Source organism: Eublepharis macularius, chromosome 2, assembly GCF_028583425.1.
Source record: "Eublepharis macularius isolate TG4126 chromosome 2, MPM_Emac_v1.0, whole genome shotgun sequence".
Lineage (NCBI taxonomy): Eukaryota > Metazoa > Chordata > Lepidosauria > Squamata > Eublepharidae > Eublepharis > Eublepharis macularius.
This window is the reverse complement of record NC_072791.1, coordinates 117595086-117617240: the sequence shown is the minus strand read 5'-3', so window position 1 is coordinate 117617240 and position 22155 is coordinate 117595086. Positions and strand designations below refer to the sequence as shown.

The 22155-nt window shown below is 45.0% G+C and overlaps 1 protein-coding gene across 7 annotated transcripts in view; it reads left to right on the top strand.

The window, feature by feature from the left end:
* The window catches only part of FAR1 (fatty acyl-CoA reductase 1), a 103311-nt gene that overhangs the window by 25441 nt on the left and 55715 nt on the right, over positions 1-22155 (top strand). Inside the window, exon 1 of one of the 7 annotated variants that reach the window (XM_054970692.1) lies at positions 434-504. The exons of the other annotated variants lie outside the window; for them this stretch is intronic. The gene's annotated coding sequence lies outside the window, so the exon portion shown is untranslated. Of the gene's footprint in view, positions 1-433; positions 505-22155 lie in introns of those variants that run through there. 7 annotated transcript variants of the gene reach the window in all.

Sequence of the window (22155 nt, the reverse complement as noted above, 5' to 3'; positions counted from 1 at the left end):
CTCCAATAGTTTTACTCATAAAGAATAATGGCCTGCTAAATCTGGAATTCTCTAATCTTGCCAAACCAGGTTAAAGAATCTTACCTGGATTTTAGGGATACCATTTTTTGGTGGTATCCCTGAAACCTGGATCTGAATCAATCAAATTTGGGAGTGGGGGGTGTACAGCCTCAGTGAAGAAGCTACTTTAGTGTTGGAGGTTAGCTATTTGTTGGGGTAGTGATAGTTGTGCTTAGTTCTGCAGACTGCAACACTTTAGTTTTGGAACTCTTAACAAAATTGCAAGAAGCTATGAAAAAATGTTTTGCAGTAGCAATAAGAAAATGTGGTCATTAAAATACAAAACTATGAAGGCTGAAAAGTGAGGCTGGCTCCTAGATTTAATGAAAATTTGTCAAAGCTCACACTAGCCTGCCTTCTGTCATACCTCCACAGGTTATTCATGTGATCATTTGCATAGGACCTGCAGTGCATTGAATCTGATGCCTACCTGTTCCATGAAAGGTATGCAGACTGCATGCAAACTGATCATGAACTATTATGTACATATAGTGTGTGAATCTGGACAACTGTAGAATATTGATCCTCTGCAGTGTATAGATAATCAACATCTGCACAAGACTAGAATATCTTAAAATGGAGTATAAGTGGGTTCTTCTATGATTTATTTTTCTTTTTTGAAAAAAAATGAACATTTGGGGAATATGGAAATAAATTTTCTTACCAGATCTAAACTTAAAAATACAAAACTGCAGTATGTAACTCACCACATTAAGTAATGCTGTGTAAAAGTTTTACAAATTATAAATGCTTTTTTTTTATTCCAACATTTACAAATATACCCAGAGTTATATGTGAAACAGTGTTGTACTGGATCCTAACATGCCAGAGTATAGCTTTGTTTTTGCCAGTCTGGAGAACCAGAAAGAGGAATGAACTTGGTTGAATGTGTACACATACCTTTGTCTCGTATCACCTTACTGTATTGCATACATTACTATATTGCATACCTTTTTACATAGTTGCAAAGTTATTTTAAAGAGCAGCTTTAAAAAGTTAAAACATGTGCTTTTTGTCACTCATTCTCCCTCTGAGGTGGCGGACATCTTGAAGGGTGATTCCCACCCTCTGTTCAGAGAGGCAGAAACAAATCTTTGTACTGTTGTTGTGTAATGTCGTTGTATCAGCTCAGATCACACAAGATACTCATGCAGTCACTCAGATGTCCCATGTAGTAGATGTAGTAGAAGTCAGTTTACTGACATCATAGAAAAAGATTTTAAACAAACTACCACTCCCAAAGTCCAAGAACACCAACAACTAAGAGACAGAAAAAACACTATACCCTAAATACCTTTCAGCTGTGCTGGGGAAACTGTTTCACTTAAAGAGACATTACAGCACGTCCCCCCCATTCACGGGAAAAAAAGAATACAAAAAAAAATCAGGTAAAAACATAGTTAAAACGTGTGTAACAATACAGTTCAGAGTATATTTCTTTCTGGTGAAAACACAAGTCTACCACAAGATGTTACCAATTTGGGACACCTTTCCTCCACCTGTAAAACACGTATTTCACAAGGTACATTTACATCCTGTTTAACATCTTCCATAACCCCACTAAACATATCATTAGGCTCATCACATTGTCTGTCAGGCTCTATATCTTGTTGTAAGCCTATAAAATCATTATTTCCAGACCCTCTATGTTGGCACCTTATCATGCATCTGTTTCACTGATAAGTTTGCCCATCTGGAGTCATAACTAGATATTTGTGGGGCTGGTCACATTTCTCTGTTACAATCGCAGGGAACCACCCATCATTAGATTCTACCCATACTGAACCTCCTTGTTGTAGCCGCTTGAGAGATTTTGCTGTCCTATCATAAAAATATTTTTGCCTATCCTGACCCTTCTTCTTTTTTTTTAGAAATATCAATTATATTCTAGATAGCCTAACAATAATTTCTAAGTACAAGAAAAACCTCTTTATATTTTGTTGTAATGTACAACAGCTGTTTGAATCAATGTATGATTTTTATACAATTATGTAAATAGCTATGTTTTTATAACACAAACTGTATAGAATGTAAAGTTATAACTCCTATGCTTATATTTAGATCTATGTGTACTAGCAAATACTATTCAGAACAATAACAATGCTGCTGGGAAGATATAAATGCTAATAATATAACATTCAAGCAACAAATATCTGCAATAAACTTCTATATATCCTGACCCTTCTGAAGATCTTCTTGCAGCCCAAGAAGATCTTCTTGCAGCCCTTCTGAAGATCTTCTTGCAGCTTTCTGGTGGGCAGCTTTCAAATTGTATGGAACGGCCTTGTGAAACCATTTGTAAGGCTTGCCTGCTTGTCAACCTAGTACACCAAAAGAAAAGAAGTGAAGAGGCACAGTCATGAAAATACTCGTAATTTACATGTATACACAAACTGCAAATACAAAATCAACAGTCACTACGAGATAGGCATTCAGAGTCCCAGTAGGAATCAGTCTTTCACCACAATGGGTAAGTATACAGTTCCTAGAAGTTCAAACTGTGGCGTAACGTGTTGTCCGAAGGACAGCGCTCCAAGCAGGTAAGTGGCAAAGTGAGTAGATGGCAGAAGTTCAAGCTGTGGCGTAACGCGTTGTCCGAAGGACAGCGCTCCAAGCAGGTAAGTGGCAAAGTGAGTAGATGGCAATGAGTGCGAGCCAGCAATTTCTCTTCGCTCGTTTCAGACCAAAATGTCTTTCTTCAGGCCACAATGTCTGAAATTGACAATACACAATAATGCTACAGATATCACACCAATAGCACAACAATATTACATAGCCACATACCCTTCATTTACTTACATCAACAGGAAAATTAATTCAGTTCAATCACCATCAATAGCTCCATAGGTTGTCAAGTAAAATCCCGATCCCCTCCCTTCCATTTAACTAGTTAGATGGAACACACCCAAATCAACTTAAAGTCCCATTGCACTTATTCCCATTTGATATATCAATTAATACATACATTTTTATAATTGATTTTCTCAAGTTGCAATATCACTTTCCGGGAGGAGCAACAATAGGGAAGTAAGGTAAAGAGAAAAGAGAAAAAGAGGGGCGGAAAAAGAAGGGGGGGAGAAAGGGATGCAGAGAGGAACGAGAAGGAGGTATACAGAAACTTGTTTGAAGGGGAGGGATAGACCAATTAAGGTCACAATTCATAGAAAGGACAAGAAATCAATGTCATGGTTGAGACCATGAGGAATCTGGACACACCCCTTTACCAACACTTTCATTCAGTGCATACATCTGACAGAACTTTTAAATTTTCGGTCTTAGAGACTATACCTAGACCAGGCTATCACCTTAAATCTCTTCTTCAAGCCGAGATTAGATGGATTTTTCGGGTAGACACCATGATTCCTCATGGTCTCAAATCAATTATAAAAATGTATGTATTAATTGATATATCAAATGGGAATAAGTGCAATGGGACTTTAAGTTGATTTGGGTGTGTTCCATCACACGTGGAAAGAGATCCAACCTTAATACCCAGATCTCTAAGACAGGGCTTGCTAGCTGTCCCTGTGAGAGGCCAACTACTCTTTACCATCAAGCCTAGGTTGACAAGCAGGCAGACCTTACAAATAGTCTCACAAGGCTATTCCATACAATTTGAAAGCTGCCCACCAGAAAGGGGTCCACTCGATCTTCTTCACAGTCCCTAAAAAGAATAGGGACTGGAGGGTGTTATTAGACCTCAAGTTTTTTGAACAAGTTTATCAAATTGTATCACTTCTGAATGGAGACTCTGCACTCAGTCGCAGTGACCAATCAATCAGAAGAATACATAGCATCTACAGATCTCACAGAAACATCCCTCCATCTACCAATTCTGACAGCCCTTCAACAATACCTAAGATTTTATGTTAAAAACAAAAACAAAACCAGCAGTTCTGAGCCATCCTGTTTTGGCCTGTCCACCACATCAAGAGTATTCACAAAATTCATGATCAACCTCCTCATACGTTTCAGAGACAGGGGGTATTCATGTTCACTTGCACCCAGACGATCTCCTGATCAGTTCAAGTTCAAGAAAAAAATCTCACCACAACACTCAATTCATCATTCAGTTCCTACAAGCTTGAACACCTGGGTTAGATCACAGTCACCAAAAGGGTTTTTTCCGTCCCTCACCAAAGAAAAGGTCAGGAAGACCAAACAGCTGACTGGGATTCTCATCAGAGTGCAAAATCACTTCTCATGACACTACTGAAACTGATGGGTTTGCTAGTGGCCACCTACAATGCAATACCTTTGGGGTCATCTATAGGCAAGACCACTTCAGACCTTTCTTAGATCTCATTAACAACAGATCATGGAGAAGACAGATCTTCCCATTCAGATACCACTTCAGATCAAAACCCATCTGAGCCAAGGTCACCAACCCAATGCAAAGCAAAAGATCATGACCCCTCAAAAACAACAAATATTTACAGGTGTAAAAATCAGGTTAGGCATGTCTTCCTATCAATGACTTAGAAAGGTGAGCAATTTTTCTGGCCCTTCTCCAGTTCAGAGCTCTGTATGGACAAGTTTGTAGACAAAACATATATAAACAAGCAGGGGGGACTTAAGACCTCGAGGCGAAACAAGGTGGCAGCAAGGATACTTACCTGGGAGGATGGTCACCTAGCTTTGATCAGAACTGTACACATCAAAGGCATATCCAATGCCTAGGCAGACTGGCTGAGGGGACAACAGGGGAATAGTCCCTTAAGAAACATCTCATAACATTGCACTTCACAACACCTCATCGACCTGTGTGCGTCCCAACACAGCCATCAACTACCAGGGTACATGACAAGATTTGTTCTACCCACAAGCAGATGCCCTAACATTGCAGTGGCCATTAGGCCTCCTCTATGTATTACTACCCTTACCAGTAACAGACCATGCCTGTCCACCCTCCAACAGATGGTGATATTTCCACCTCTCATCCTACTGACCTCTCCGGTCAAGTTACAGCAGGGGCCGATTTGGCTCTCTCATTTAGACTTACTCTGCTTAACCATGTGGAAATAGAAAGGAACACCTTCCTAAGATGGGGATATTCCTGAGAGGTGGCCAACACTCTCCTAGCATTCAGAAAACAGTTTATGCTCAGAATTTACAACTCTTATTGGGAAGCCCTCATTCAGTAGACATTTTACACAGCCCTGACCAAACATCCATTTGAACCAGTCAAGGATGTTCCCCTGAGAAGGCTCAGAATGAAGACTATCTTCCTTATTATGTTCGTGTCTGTCAGAAGATTTAGTCAGACCAGAACTCTGTATCTTTCCCAATGGTAAGGTGATGCCTCGTACTGTCTTCCAAAAGCGTATTCCAAACTGCATAGTTTGCAAGAGATAAGGCTACCATATTTTTACCTGTACCCTAAATAGACTATGGAGAGGCTCTGACACAACCTAGATGTCAGAAGGAGGCTCAAGGCCTATCTGCTCCGAACAGTGCATATTAGAAAATCAGTCTTACTGTTCTTAAATATATCTCCCCTCAATAGCAAAACATACACTATCGAAACTCCTAAAAGACCCTCTTCGTAGAGGTTCCTTGTGGAATACCAGCTCACTCTTTGAGGAGTGCTGCTTCCAGTGCAGCATTACTCAGGAACACTTCTGTAGAAGAAGTCTGCAAGGCAGCAACAAGGTTGTCAGTCTTGACCTTATTAAGATGCTACAAATCAAATCTATATGATTCAGCGGACACTGACTGTAGTAGAAAAGTACTGCAGTGCATGATCATGGACGAAGACCACATCCCACCCAGAAACTGGAAACTGCTTTGGGAGCACCCAAGATGTCCTCCGCCTCAGAAGGAGAACGGACCTTTGGACACTTACCATGAAGGGTCCTTCTCCTCTGAGGAAAGGAGGGCATCTTGCCCTCCCTGGGTCTCCGTCCTTCTCTACCCTGCTGCCTCATTCTTCTGCCTCCTCCGGGTTATGCTTTATTTACAGTACATGTTAATGCAACAGGTGTTTTTTCTCTCAGTATTGACAGTTGCTGAATGATAAATTCAATGTTACTGCTTTGTGGAGTCACCTGAACTGAAGAGAGGGTGGTCCCACAGGCTAGACAGGAAGAGGAAGAAAGTTAGTTCCTGCCTCCCTGATTGGATGGTGGGAATCACCCAAGATGTCCTCTTTTCCTCAGAGGAGAAGGACCCTTCAAGGTAAGTGTTCAAAGGTCCGTTCCCACGGAGCCGTCCTACTGGTGGCGGGAACAGGCCCAGCCAGCACCAGCATGCTTCTTAGGCTGTGTGGGTTCCCTGGCAAGGAGAATATGGGCTGTTCCCATGGAGCTGTCCTACTGGCGGCAGGAACAAGCCCAGCCGGCACCAGCATGTCTTTTAGGCTGTGTGGTTCCCCGACAAGGAAATGGCTTCAGAAGAGACGCAGGCCTCTCAACAGCCCCATCTTCCATAGAGGGAGCTTGTTAAAACAGTGCGCCTCAGTCAGCCAGCTGAGAACACCGCCACCTGGCGGAGCTCAATTTAGGCGGGAAACAACACGATGAGTGACTTGCTGCCCCCATTGAAGGGGCAAACAGAAATGTAAGGGCCAATACCTTCAAGACAGATGTCATCCTGGATACATTTACCTTTTTCTTCCAGGATTATGGTCTTGACAGCAGTAACAAGCCGGCACGCTTGACTAAGAGCATGGCCAGCAGATTCACACTCTAAAAATATCGTCCCGGCTTACCTCTTTCAGAGAGACAAGCTATTTGGGGATGCTCTGGAAAAGATCTAGATTAAGACCTAGGACAGAAGTATGTGTTGCCAAAAACACTCAAACCACCTGAGAGGCGATCCATTGGCCCTCAGCCTTTTATTCACAACACACACTACTAAGGTCTAGACAAAATTCCAACTGGCCATCCTGAGGTTAACCTAGGCAGCCGTTTAATAAGGGGGGTCCTTTCAAGACTCCACTTGTAGTATAGTGGTTAAGTAACTGAACAGTGATGCAGTACTCTGCAGGTTCAAATCTCACTGCTGCCATGAACTTGCCACATGGCCTTGGATAAACCAGTCCTCTCAGTCCCAGCTCTCCAGCTGTATTGTGGGGATAATGCTTACCTTTTCCCAAGATCAAACAGACAGTTCTCCACACGTGGAAAGAGATCCAACCTTAATACCCAGATCTCTAAGACAGGGCTTGCTAGCTGTCCCTGTGAGAGGCCAACTACTCTTTACCATCAAGCCTAGGTTGACAAGCAGGCAGACCTTACAAATAGTCTCACAAGGCTATTCCATACAATTTGAAAGCTGCCCACCAGAAAGGGGTCCACTCGATCTTCTTCACAGTCCCTAAAAAGAATAGGGACTGGAGGGTGTTATTAGACCTCAAGTTTTTTGAACAAGTTTATCAAATTGTATCACTTCTGAATGGAGACTCTGCGCTCAGTCGCAGTGACCAATCAATCAGAAGAACACATGACATCTACAGTACTCACAGAAACAAACAAAAAAACTCGCAGTTCTGAGCCATCCTGCTTTGGCCTGTCCACCACACCCAGAGTATTCACAAAATTCATGATCAGCCCCATCATACGTTTCAGAGATGGGACATTTATGTTCACTTGTACCCAGATGATCTCCTGATCGGTTCAAGTTCAAGAGAAAATCTCACCACAACTATCAATTCACCATTCAGTTCCTACAAGCTTGAACACCTGGGTTAGATCACAGTCACCAAAAGGGCCTTTTCTATCCCTCACCAAAGAAAAGGTCAGGAAGACCAAACAGCTGACTGAGACTGTCATCAGAGTGCAAAATCACTTCTCACGACACTACTGAAACTGATGGGTTTGCTAGTGGCCACCTACAATGCAATACCTTTGGGGTCGTCTATAGGCAAGACCACTTCAGACCTTTCTTAGATCTCATTAACAACAGATCATGGAGAAGACAGATCTTGTCAGGTCTGTTGCCAACAGTCTCTCCATTTTCCCTTGGTTTGCAATCATCCTCTGTATGTGTGTGGGTGTGTGTGTAGTTTTTTACACAGGCCGTCCAGCTCCTGGGAAGATAGCACACTTATCTCAGATGGCTTGCCACAGAGGCCTTGTGATGGTTCCATCCTGTTCTCCCACTGACTATGCCCAGCTGGTTGGGCACTGAGGGTGGGGGGCTCACAGGGAGGGACTGGAACTTTGTAGCAAGCATTCCATACATCATTCTCAACTAGAGTTCTGTGTACAGCCAGACGCCTTTATTGTTTCTGTGTAACCTATGGACATATATACGCTTTACTTATGATTTCTCAATTAAAAACCTTGACTCGAGAGCTTGGATTTCTTGCTGCAAGGGGGGAGTCAGCTTCAACGTATCCTGTTTTCCATAGACTGACATATTGTTGAGAATCACCCTTTCTCCCTTCAACGTACACCCCAGCAAGATGGCTACCGGATTTACACTGATCGAGTCATACAACCTGGGAGCGGAGCGGGAAGTGGGAGAAGGCTATGCTTGGGAGTCACTCTAAACATCTATGGCGGCGCTTCACACAGCAGCACTCAGAGACCTCCCTGATCTCTGGTGGGATGAGACAGCCGGGTGCTATGTGGAGGCGCCGGAAAGTGGGGCTACCTACCCCCCCTCTGTCGCCCGGGGGGGGGTTGTTTGGATGTCCTAATGGAACAAGTTCAGATAATGCACCACAATATGTTAGCGGTAACCGGCATTGTGCAGGGATGGGCGGACAGCGCTCACGAGTTACAACAGCTCTTGGGTCAGGGGCTGTACGCAACTATTCAAGCTGCCCCATTGGCCTCCTTGGACGCGGCGCAATTGGCACCACGGGATGTACAAATACTGGAGCTAGCCAGTGAAGGTGGCGAAGAGCCCCAGGAAGGTAGTTCATCAGAAGTGAGTGACTACCAGGATTCCTCTGGGACGTTTGTTGGAGCGGGCGCCACCCAAAATTCAGGGGCCCTGCCAGAGCCGGACTTCTTGGCCGGGGAGTGGGTGCGAGCTGGGGACTTACAACGTGCCTGGGAGCAGGAAATCCTCCAGGTTACGGCCTCCGCCCCCGTGGCACCAGGTGGGGAGGAAGATGTCTTGGCTGCACAGGCCGAAGAAGCCCGTTATGCCACACTGGAGGCCCTAAGTGCAGGCGTTGAGAGGAGAGCTGTTGCACGCGGCACAGCTTGTGGAACAGATGATGGCACCCCCAGCAGCTCCAACTGCCCCGCCGCCGCTGCCACTGTAGGTTGCGCCCACGGCGACCCATTCTGTCGCCACTGAGACTGAGCCCATTCCTCCTCTCGTGGCTCTGGCGGTTTCCAGTGCCAGGCAAGCCGTTGGGCCCAGGCAGGTATGACCCATAATACCAGTCCTGGGGCCTTTGCCCTACCAGGGACTGCCGTGGCCCCGGTGGGCAGGGTTGGCTGCCCCAACTGCAGTGGCCGCACCCGACAGCGCCTCCGAGAATCATCCAAGGTGGGAGGGCCCCTAGCGCAGACCCTCCGCCGCGGCTGCAGCAAACTGTGCCGTATGCCCCTTTGGTCGAGAGAACACCAGCACCCCCTCATGTAGAACAGGACTACCCAATGCCTCCTGCCAATGCCTATCCGGATGCTCGAGCAAGGCCTATGGAAATCCTGATGGGATGGGTGAAACTAGAAGCCTCTTTCAACGGAGAGCCACGAAAGCTGGGCTTTTTTATAGTGCAAGTGCTGCAATTCTTTAATGAGTGGGGCCACCTGTTCCCTTCTGAACAGAGCCGTGTTATCCACCTGGGGTCCCAGCTGGAAGGGTTAGCGGCAGAATGGTACATGACTCTTCACGATACCGGAGCCCCCTGAGTTGTATGATTTACAAGGCTTTATTGCGGCGTTACGAGCCCAATATGAGGACCCCATGGAGAGGGAGAGAGCACGCACGAGGCTCCAGGCCGTATGGCAGGGTTTCCGGCCAGTGAGGGACTACGCCGTCGAGTTCAGCCAACTCGCTTCTAAGTGCCTAACCTATCCTGAGGAAGTCAAGATCGAGATTCATTCTGTTTCGGAATAGTTATAACTACTGGATCGGGCCCTGATGCAGGATGATCTACTCACCCTCCTAGGCTGGGTTCAACTGGCCTGCGAGGTTGAAAACCACACCCAGTTAGTTCGCCTGGTGAAACAGCACCTGCTCTTGGGGACGAGATGAACCAACTTATCTACCCGTGGCTGGACCACACCAGGAGGACCGGGACCAGGCAGAGAACTTCGGGACACTCGTTGGAGGCAGGGCTTATGTCTTCAGTGTGGAAATACTGGACATTTCACAGCACAGTGTCCCCTGAAAGCCCCTCCGGAAAGAGGAGCGCCAAGACCCGTACCAGCGCCGTGAGTCCTGAAAACAGCACGCAAGGCCCCCATATGGCGAGGGAAGCCGGATACCAGGCTGTAAGCTGAGGAATTGGCCGCCCCCAAAGGTGAGGTACTCGCCCCATCGGGAAACGAGGAGGACCTGCTCTAAAAGGACCCCTGCGGCAGGTCACCAAGGAGTCCACCCCTTCTGAGGTGAGAGAAAGGGGGGCCATATTGTTGATGCTCGTTGTGCTTGTAAACCCTAAACAAGGGACTCATGTGCGAGTTCAAGCCCTCATCGACTCTGGGTGCTCCTGAGATACCATCTTGCCTGCCCTAGTAAATGGATTAGGCTTGAAAACCCATGAACTGGAGGATCCAATAGTTTTCTAACAGATGGATGGGTCAAGTATGAGTCCTGCCCCCTTTGAAACAGAACCCATACCCACGGGAATGGGTAACACTGGGAGGCCCGCCCCTACATAGTCAGCAACACAGCTAAATACCCCCTGATCCTGGGTAGCCGCTGGCTAGGAGACCACGACCCCTACATCAAATGGTCAGAGGGGGTTGTCATGTTCAAAGGAAGTCAGTGCGGTGCACATGCGTGGATGAGGGAGTGGGGCGGAACACCTCCCTCCCCCTTGAACATCGTCTTACTAGCCGAGGAGGAGGACAAAGCTATCCCCCGGGAATACAGGCATCTCTGCCTAGCCTTCAGCGAAAAGGAAGCGGATGAGCTTCCCCCCCACCACAACACTGACTGTGCCATTGAACTAATTCCCGGGGAGAAGTTACCCAAGGGCAAACTATTCCATGAGCCTGGCAGAGCGCCAGGAGCTACGGAAGTTCATAGACAAAAATTTGGAGAGGGGGTTTATCCAGCCAGCCAGCTCCCCACATGCCTCCCCAATTTTGTTCATCAAAAAGAAGGACGGGGGTTGAAACTATGCACGGATTTCAGAGGCATTAATGCGGTCTCCATGTCAAATGCCTACCCCCTCCCTTTGATTCAGGATCTGCTCAGCGTAGTAGCTCAAGGCAAAGTCTTCTCGAAACTGGATTTAAAAGATGCATACTTCCGCGTTAGAATACGGGAGGGGGATGAATGGAAAACCACCTTTAACACGCCCTTAGGACAATTTGAATACCTAGTCATGCTGTTCGGGCTTAAAGGCACCCCAGCTGTATACATGACGCTTGTTCATGAAGTGCTCCATGAATACTTGTACAAAGGGGTGGTCGTTTACCTTGATGACGTGCTTATTTATATGGCGGATAAGGAATCACATGTTGAACTGGTCCGGAAAGTACTAAACGCCCTAATCAAGCATAAGTTGTCTGTCAAACTGTCCAAGTGTGAATTTCACAAGGAGGAATTGGATTACCTGGGTTACCGTATATCTAGTCAAGGACTAAAAATGGACCCAGCTAAGGTACAGGCACTGGAGGGGTGGGAAGCGCCCCAAACGAGAAGGCAATTACAATCTTTCCTGGGATTTGCCAATTTCTATAGACCATTTATAGAAAACTTTGCCCAAATAGCTCTGCCGTTGACGGACGTATTAAAAACCAAAGGGGGGGTCAAGAGAAAAAACCCCAAGCCAAATTACAGTGGACCCTGGAGTGTCAGCAAGCGTTTGAGAAGCTGACAATAAAATTCATCTCAGGGCCTGTGCTACAGCACCCAGACGAACACCGCAGATTCATTGTGCAAGTCGACGCCAGCAACACGGCAACGGGGGGGGGGGTGTTGCTGCAACCCGATGCAGAAGGCAAACTCCGCCCCTGTGCCTATCCAAAAAGTTTACTGATGCAGAACGCAATTGGAGCGTGTGGGGAAAAGAAGCTTTCGTGGTTAAACTTGCTCTTACTACATGGAGGCACTGGTTGGAGGGGGCTAGAAGCCCATTCGAAGTTTGGACTGATCATAAAAACTTACAGACTCTCTGCACGCCCCAAAAGCGAAATGCTAAACAACTTCGCTGGGCGGAATTCTTCTCCAAGTTTAACTTGACACTCAAGTACTTGCCAGGGCGAGCCAACTTCCTAGCAGATGCCCTATCAAGAATGTCCCAACATGACAGCCAGAAGGAAGACATTATTGACACAGTTTTTTCACCAACTCAACTGGGAGGGGGGCAGTGACAACCCGTAGCCAGAAGGCATACCTCGCAACAAGCTCACCCAAACAGAGGCGGGTGAATGGTACAAAGGCAACATACTATATTCCACACAACCTACGCAAGGAAATTCTTCAGCAGTGCCACGACGCCAAGTTAGCTGGTCACTTCGGCTACTTAAAAACCCTCCACCTAATTCAGTGCCAGTTCTGGTGGCTTCATATGAGATGGGACGTCTCCCTGTACGTGTCCACCTGCCCAGTCCACCTGCCCAGTCTGTATACTGGGGAAATCCAGAAGAGGAAAACCCCCAGGACTCCTCCAGCCACTAGAAACTCCTTCCCAACCTTGGGAGGTGATCTTGATGGACTTCATCACTGACCAACCCCCCTCCAAGGGGTGTACATGCATATTAGTAGTGGTGGACTTGTTCTCTATGCAGGCACACTTCATCCCTTGTACCGCCATCCCAACAGCCAAAAAACTAGCCAAGTTGTTCATGAAACAAATAGTGAGGCTTCACTCATTTCCTATCAAAGTGATCTCAGATCGGGGAGTACAATTTGTGGCCAGCTTTTGGCGGGAACTCCTAGTTGCTGGCATCGAGCAAGGAATAAGCTCCGCCCATCATCCCGAAACCGACGGACAAACAGAATGCATTAATCAAGTACTGGAACAATTTCTACGCTGCTACATTAACTCAGCAAGACAACTGGATAAACTTTCTCCATTTTGCTGAATATGCATACAACAACGCAGTACACAGTTCCACGGGGGTTTCCCCCTTTAAAATAGTGCACAGATACGAAGGACAAGCCCTACCTTTTGCCACCAACCCAGAGACTCATAAGGCAGGAGACCTAGGAGAATGGTGGTCCTTCTTAACAGCTTAGTGGAGTATCATCCAGGAGACTTTAAAGAAAGCCAAAGAGGATTACAAAAAGTATGCAGATCAGCATTGCACTGAACAATGGAACCTGCAACCTGGCGACCAGGTGTATGTCTCCACTAAAAACTTCAAAAGTGATCAGCCCTACAAAAAAAAACTAGGACTCAAATACATGGGTCCCTTCCCAGTAAAAAGAGTAATCAATGAAGTGACAGTAGAACTTGAATTGCCAAAGAACCTACACCAAATGCACCCAACCTTCCACTTTAGCCTTCTAAAAAAACTTCCCCCTCCCGATGAGTGGCACCCTAAGAGAGGCGTTCCACATCCAACCCTAATTGATGGCCAAGTCCACTATGAAGTGGAGGAAATCTTGGACTCTAAATGGAAAAAACAAAAAACCTTACTACTTAATCAGATGGAAAGACTTTGATGAAAGCTTCAGGGAATGGGTCAAACATTCCCATGTTAACGCTCCACGTCTCACAACTAACTTCCACAAGAAATGCCCAGCCAAGCCGGGGCCAGGGGGATGAAGGGGGGCCTTTGGGGGGGGCAAAATGTCAGGTCTGTTGCCCACAGTCTCTCCATCTTCCCTTGATTTGCAATCATCCTCTGTATGTGTGTGGGTGTGTGTGTAGTTTTTCACACAGGCTGTCCAGCTCCTGGGAAGACAGAATGCTTATCTCGGATGGCTCGCCACAGAGGCCTTGAGATGGTTCCATCCTATTCTCCCACTGACTATGCTCAGCTGGTTGGGCACTGAGGGTGGGGGGCTCACAGGGAGGGACTGGAACTTCGTAGCAAGCATTCCATACATCATTCTCAACAAGAGTTCTGTGTACAGCCAGACCACCTTTATTGTTTCTGTGTAACCTATGGACATATATACGCTTTACTTATGATTTCTCAATTTAAAACCTTGACTCAAGAGAGCTTGGATTTCTTGCTGCAAGGGGGGAGTCAGCTTCAACGTATCCTGTTTACCATAGACTGACAGATCTTCTCATTCAGATACCACTTCAGATCAAAATCCATCTGAGCCAAGGTCACTAACCCAATGCAAAGCAAAAAATTCATGACCCCTCAAGAACAACAAAGATTTACAGGTTAAGAATCAGGTTAGGCATGTTTTCCTATCAATGACTTAGAAAGGTGAGCAATTTGTCTGGCCCTATTCCAGTTCAGAGATCTGTATGGACAAGGTTGCAGACAAAACATATATAAACAAGCAGGGGATTCACGACCTCAGGGCGACACAAGGTGGCAGCAAAGATACTTACCTGGATGGTCACCTAGCTTCGATCAGAACTGTACACATCAAAGGCATATCCAATGCCCAGGCAGACTGGCTGAGGGGACAACAGGGGAATAGTCCCTTAAGAAACATCTCATCCAATGGATAACATTGCACTTCGCAACACCTCATGGACCTGTGTGCGCCCCAACACAGCCATCAACTACCGGGGTACATGACAAGGTTTGTTCTACCCACAAGCAGATGCCCTGACATTGCAGTGGCCATTAGGCCTCCTCTGTGTATTACTACCCTTACCAGTAACAGACCATGCCTGTCCACCCTCCAACAGATGGTGATATTTCCACCTCTCATCCTACTGACCTCTCCGGTCAAGTTACAGCAGGGGCCGATTTGGCTCTTTCATTTAGACTTACTCTGCTTAACCGTGTGGAAATAGAAAGGAACACCTTCCTAAGATGGGGATATTCCTGAGAGGTGACCAACACTCTCTTTAGCATTCAGAAGACAGTTTATGCTCAGAATTTACAACTCTTATTGGGAAGCCCTCACTCAGTAGACATTTTACACAGTCCTGACCAAACATCCATTTGATCCGGTCAAGGATGTTCCCCTGAGAAGGCTGAGAATGAAGACTATCTTCCTTATTATGTTCGCGTCTGCCAGAAGATTTAGTCAGACCAGAACTCTGTATCTTTCCCAATGGTAAGGTGATGCCTCGTGCTGTCTTGCAAACTGCATAGTTTGCAAGAGAGAAGGCTACCATACTTCTACCTGTACCCTAAATAGACTAGGGAGAGGCTCTGACACAACCTAGATGTCAGAAGGAGGCTCAAGACCTATCTCCTCCGAACAGTGCAAATCAGAAAGTTAGTCTTGCTGTTCTTAAATATATCTCCCTTCAATTTGTGGAAGAAAATGTCTTCGGCAGTGGTAGGTGCCAATAGCAAAACATACACTGTCGAAACTCCTAAAAACTCTCTTCGTAGAGGTTCCTTGTGGAATACCAGCTCACTCTTTGAGGAGTGTTACTACCAGTGCAGCATTACACAGGAACACTTCTGTAGAAGTCTGCAAGGCAGCAACAAGGTTGTCAGTCTTGACCTTATTAAGATGCTACAAATCAAATCTATATGATTCAGTGGACACTGACTGTAGTAGAAAAGTACTGCTGTGCATGATCGTGGATGAAGACCACATCCCACCCAGAAACTGGAAACTACTTTGGGAGCACCCAAGATGTCCTCCGCCTCAGAGGGAGAACGGACCTTTGGACACTTACCATGAAGGGTCCTTCTCCTCTAAGGAAAGGAGGGCATCTTGCCCTCCCTGGTTCTCCGTCCTTCTCTACCCTGCTGCCTCATTCTTCTACCTCCTCCGGGTTATGCTTTATTTACAGTACATGTTAATGCAACAGGTGTTTTTTCTCTCAGTATTGACAGTTGCTGAATGATAAATTCAATGTTACTGCTTTGTGGAGTCACCTGAACTGAAGAGAGGGTGGTCCCACATGCTAGACAGGAAGGGGAAGAAAGCTTTAGTTCTCTACATAACCTGATGCGACTCATGAAGCTGGAACAACATATTTTGCCTTTGCAACAAAGGAATAACTATCCTTTCACCACTTAAAGAATACCATCTTCACAACGTAACAGATCCTTAACTGACCAAAATGACTTTGCTTCAGGTGGAACATTTCTCAAATATTGTGGTTATCCTTGCCTTATGAGGGCGACCACCGCTTGAAGTTGGCAATCTTGACTTGTGGCTTCCTGTATAGTGGTTATTCCCTCTGAATGCATAGCTGTGGTACTCACTTCATGCACTACTCTCTCTTCTTCTACTGATTCTTCATCACTTACAGGAAGCTCCACAGTAGCCAATGATAATGTATCAACAAGATACATATACTTCCCTGGGGTATACACAACATCAAGTTGATATCTCTGAAGCTGCAAAAACATACATTGCAAGTGAGCAGGAGCGCCACCAATTGGTTTTTTAAAAAATAAGCCTTCACCTTATCATCATCTGGTTTTGCACTTTGGGCAGTCACTATATGTCCCATATACTTTACTGAGTTGACCTTAAATTGAATCTTTATTAAATTTGATATTCTTAACCCTTGCCATTTCCATAACCTGATGCAAAATCTGATCATGCTCCTGTTAAGTTTTTGCTGCTATAATCATATCATCAGCTACCATATACACTATGTGCCCAAAGGCTTCCTCATTTTTCTGCTGAAATACTTCACTGGAAAATTTAAGTCCAAATGGTAGCTGATGGAAACAATACCTTCCCCAAGGTCTATTAAATGTACACAAACGCAATGAAGCTTCATCTAACTTCACCTGCCAATACCCATCTTTCTCATCCACAATAGTAAAAAAATTCATTCCAGCTAATCTACTCAACACATCATCTACTGTAGGAATGGTATAATGCTGCCTATGCACTGCTTTATTCAAATCACGGGAATCGAGACATAAACGTAACTTCCCATGAATTTTTTCTGTGATAACCAAACTGTTCACCCAGTCTGTAGGTCCCACAACTTTAGATATCACTCCTGCACTTTCCGTATGACATAAGGTCTCTTTTAATCTATCCATTACTGCAAGAGATACCTTCCTACAACCATGAATAACTGGGGGAACTGATGAATCAACATGTATATGATAAGAACCTTCAAATTCTCCAAGACCTTCAAAAACATCAGAGTATATTGCAAACAATTGTTCCTTTGACAATTCGACTGGACGTATAACATCAACCCGATGGACCAAATCCAAGGTCTCACAAGCAATCTTGCCCAACAATGGAAGAGTTGACGTATCTGTTACAAAAAACATAAGTCTGGATTTTCTCTTTGAAGTGCACACATCAAGGACAATAGTCTTCAAAGGCTTTATCTGTGCTCCACCATAAGCTACAAGCATGGCATCACTTTTAGTTAATGCTTTCTGGCCTGGCAAAACATTAAATATTCCATGTGACAAAACATTTGCTTCAGCCCCAGTATCCAGTTTGAACTTCACTGAGAGCCCTCTTAAAGTTGTATCAACATACTACCCAGGAGCTTGAGTTACAGCAGAACCAGCCTCATTGTGAGACAACACTCCTATAAACAAATTATGTAAATCCAAATCATGAACTTCATGTCTTTGTTGGCTTTTGCTACAACTTATCAAAGTTGCCTTACACAATTTGGCATAGTGATTTTTCTTTCCACATCTATAACAAATCTTTCTAATGCTGGACATTTTTGAGGCTTATGTACAATACTGCAGTGAAAACATTCTTTATCTCTAGCAAAGTTCTGTCTGCCTTCAGAATATGACCTCCCATGTCCAAGCACCTGGACTCCCCACAATCCTTATCTTTCACAGGCATGTCATACAGCTGTTTAGAAAAAGTTGCTATTTGTAGCTGAGTTGTTGTTACTTTGGCTAGCTGACATATCTCAACTGCTTTCTCAAAAGTAAGGTCAGGTTCATTTAAAAGTCTTTCCTTTAACTTGTCCATGGCACTAAACACAATTTTATCTCTGACCATGTCATTAGTTATAGACCCAAATTCACAGCTGTTAGCTTTGAGTTTAAACTCAGTCACAAACTGTTCAATGGTATCACCATGTTGCCATAAATGATTTCAAAAAGAGTAACATTCAAATATCATATTCTTCCGAGGAGTGCAATATTTCTTGAACTGTTCAAGAACTTCTTCAATATCTTTCGGCTTTCTCAAGAGTAAGGTCAGGTTCATTTGAAAGTCTTTCCTTTAACTTGTCCGTGGCACTAAACACAATTTCATCAGGGGAAAAAATGTATTATAAACTGATAATCTCTTCTCCCACTCAATTCATCAAAATAGCTACTTGTCGCTTTTTAGAAACATTATTAACACCAGCTGCTGTAAAATACAGACGAAAAGCTTGGTCCCAGCACTTCCACTTTTCAGCCAGGTTACCTTTCAACACAAGTGGAGGTGGAGGTCGAAAAAAATCCATGTCTATCACTTCTGACACCATGTAATGTTGTTGTATCAGCTCAGATCACACAAGATACTCAAGAAGTCACTCAGATGTCCCTCGTAGTAGATAAGTGAATTTATTGGCATCATAGAGAAAGGTTCCAAACAAACTCTCACTCCAAGAACGCCAACAACTGAGAGACAGGAAGAACACTAAAACCCTAAATACCTTTCAGCTCTCCTGGGGAAACTTTCACTTAAAGAGACATTACAGCACATTTCCTGTCTTCCTGGTGGGTGTCACCCTGTTTCTCAGTTCCTTTTCTGTCTTGATAGGGAGAGCAGCTTGCCTTTGGATGCTGCATTGCTTTCAAAACTTTACTTTCATTTTTGCCTCTCAATCCTTCTCCTAATCTGCATCTGAATACTTGCTGTTTATCTCTCTTTCCTGTTCCTCTCTGAGTCTCTTCTCAGCAACTACAGGGAATGCTATCTTTTTTCTCTCTTGCCTTTTTCCTCTTAGCTGCTGCAGCCGGTTCAAAGCCTTTGGAGTCTTGCAACTATTTTCACACGAAATAGAAGATCGTGAGGGAACTGATGGCTTCCTCTCTGTAGGAGAGCTAGAAGCCCCCTCACCGCTGCTCCCAGTCAAGACACCGAAGGCATCAGCTGGAAGAGCAGCTCCAACCAAGTGTGCCAAAAAGAGGCACCATCCCTCCCTGGCTTCAGAACCTGCAGCAGCCATTTCTGGTCTCAATGATGACAACATGGTTGCCAACAGAACAGGAGGTGGCTGCAGAATGGTTTTCACCTCATCCATAAGTCAGTCGACAACCCTAAGACCTAGTGAAGGCCACTTGAATCTTGTTGAAGGGCACCTAGTACCCAGGACCCCAGAATCCAGAGTGGAAGGAATGGGTCTGCTTGTGAGTAATGCGTCTTATTTAGGAAACCCAGTAATGTCTCAGGACTTCCTGAATGTGATCATGTAGACCGTGAGGGAAGAGATTGCCCATTTCTATCATAATGTGGGTGGAAGAGACAAAGATTCCTGACTCATCCTCCTGCCCTTCTCCTCCTAGGCAGAAAAATACTGAGGATGTTCCCCCGCTCACAGAGAGATCTAACTGACCCACCAAGGCAGATAGAAAAGAAAGTCTCCTTGGAGAAAAGGAAAGAGCTTCCTTAATGGGATCCCACAGGATAAGAGGGCAGTGAGAATTCAGACAGGGAAGAGGGGGCATTCTTCTCAGATGAGGAAGAAGAGGATATAGAAATACCTGAGCAGTCTGCACTATTTTTCAAATCAGAAGACTATCAATACCTTCTTTCCAGGCGAAGATACAGGTTCTACCTCATCTCAACCTAAAAGCAGACCCAAGGGAAATAAGGAATTCTTCCCAGGTCTGACACAACTGAGAGGGTCTTTCCATTCCCTGAGTTTTTTGAAAAACAGCTAAAGGCTGAATGGGCTAAACCTATGGCCAATAGAAATTTTCCAGCATCTGCTAGGAAATTTTATGCCATATCATCTTTCACTGACCAGCTCTTTCAGATGCCTTTAGTGGACACTTCTGAGGCACCATTGCAATTCTCTGGCCTACTACCAGCAGATGGCGAGGTACAATCTGAGACAATCTTTACAGGAGGGCCGACTTCACACTGAAACAGGCTCATGAAGCCACCTCATTGGCCATCAAGGCATCCAGAGCCACAATTGTATAGACCAGGAAAATCTTACAGCTCATTCCTCCAAGTAACCACCGCTTAGTGGAGGGAGCTAACAGAGTTCTTAAGGCCAGCTCCTTTCATAGTAGATGCAACTTTGGACTCCCTGATCTTTTCCTCCAGGGTCATGGTGTCTGCAGCAGCTGCCAGATCTCTATGGCTGAGGACCTGGCAAGCCAACTCTCACTCTAAATCGATAGTCATAGCCTTCCCCTTTCAAGGAGACAGATTGTTTTGAGATGCCCTCGACAAGATACTCATAGAGACCAGGGTCAAGAAAAAGGCGATGCCCAAAATGTTGAATTGCAGTGACAGGAGATCCTGCAGCAATTACTCCTTTCGCTCCCACAGAATACTACCAAAATTTAGTAAGGACAGCAGAGGATCATCCTGGGCCCCTTCCAAACAAGACTTCAGAAGGGGACATCTATACAACCGATTCAAAAAGCAATTTCCAAACAGAAGTGACAAACCAGTGCATGACAACAAGCAGAACAAAGCATGATTACGGATGAATACTAGAAGGGGGATGCCTCTGGCACTTTCAGGAGAAGTGGTTCAACTCTCAAGCAGATGTTTGGTCTTTGGAGGTAGTCACTAGAGGATATCCCTAGAATTTATGAGAACCTCACCAGACCATTTTATCTCTTCTCCCCTTCACACAGCACAGCCCGACAAACTTCACAGGACATAGGCTGTCATCCAACATCTTCTCAGCATCCGGGCCATAGAACTCGTCCCCATTCCAGAACAGGGGTATCTTTTTCATGGTTCCAGAAAAGAACAGAGACTGGAGAGCAATTTTGGACCTGAAGTTCCTCAATAAATTTATCAGGCTGAGACACTTCAGAATGGAATCACTGAGATCAATTACAGAATCCCTACCACTGGGGGAGTTTCTCACCCCTCCCCATTAGGCCTCTCCACAGCACCCAGGTCTTCACAAAAATTCTGATTCACCCAATTGTACAATTAAGAAAACAAGGAATTAATGTTCACCTGTATTTGGATGACCTGTTAATCAGATCAAACTTCAAGTCCAAAGTGCGGGTAGATACAGAAAAAACTATACAATGCCTACAGGACTTCGCCTTTCTAGTCAACCTTCAGTAAAGCTCTCTTCATCTGAGTCAAAAATTGAAACACCTGGGAGTCCTTATAAACACAACAAGCGATTACATTTTCCTAACGGAAAGAACAAAAAAAAAGAGATAAAAACAAATGTCTCATTCTATCCTCAAAGCCAGGTTCTCATCCTTAATAACTTTTGCCGAACTGATGGGACTCTTAATCTCAAGTATTGACACTATTCAGTGGTGTCAGCTCCATACCATACCTCTTCAATAACTCCTGAGACCCTTCCAGTTAAAAATTATGGAAAGGTTCCTACAAAGGTAAAGTCCAGTCTCATATGGTGGACCAAAATCTCCAATCTCTGCCAAGGGAAGCAATACCTCAATTAGAATCTAAAGTAGTTTTTCACAGACGTCAGCTGTCTGGATGGGGAGCAATATTGGAAGACTCCCCAGTGCAGGGTCGATGGTCCAACAGAGAGCAGTTGCTGCCTATCAGTCTTCTGGAACTAAGGGCAATACATCTGGTCCTATTGCACTTCAGCCCATGGATATCACAACATCTCGTCTTAATAAGAACAGATAATGTGTCGGCAAAGTCATTCCTCAACAAATAAAGGGTGTCCAGATCTACAGCCATACACAAGGAGGCATCCAAGATCCTAGCATTGGCAGAGTGGAACCTGGCATCGATCATGGCGGAGCACATCAAGGGATCAGTGAACACACAGGCGGATTGGCTCAA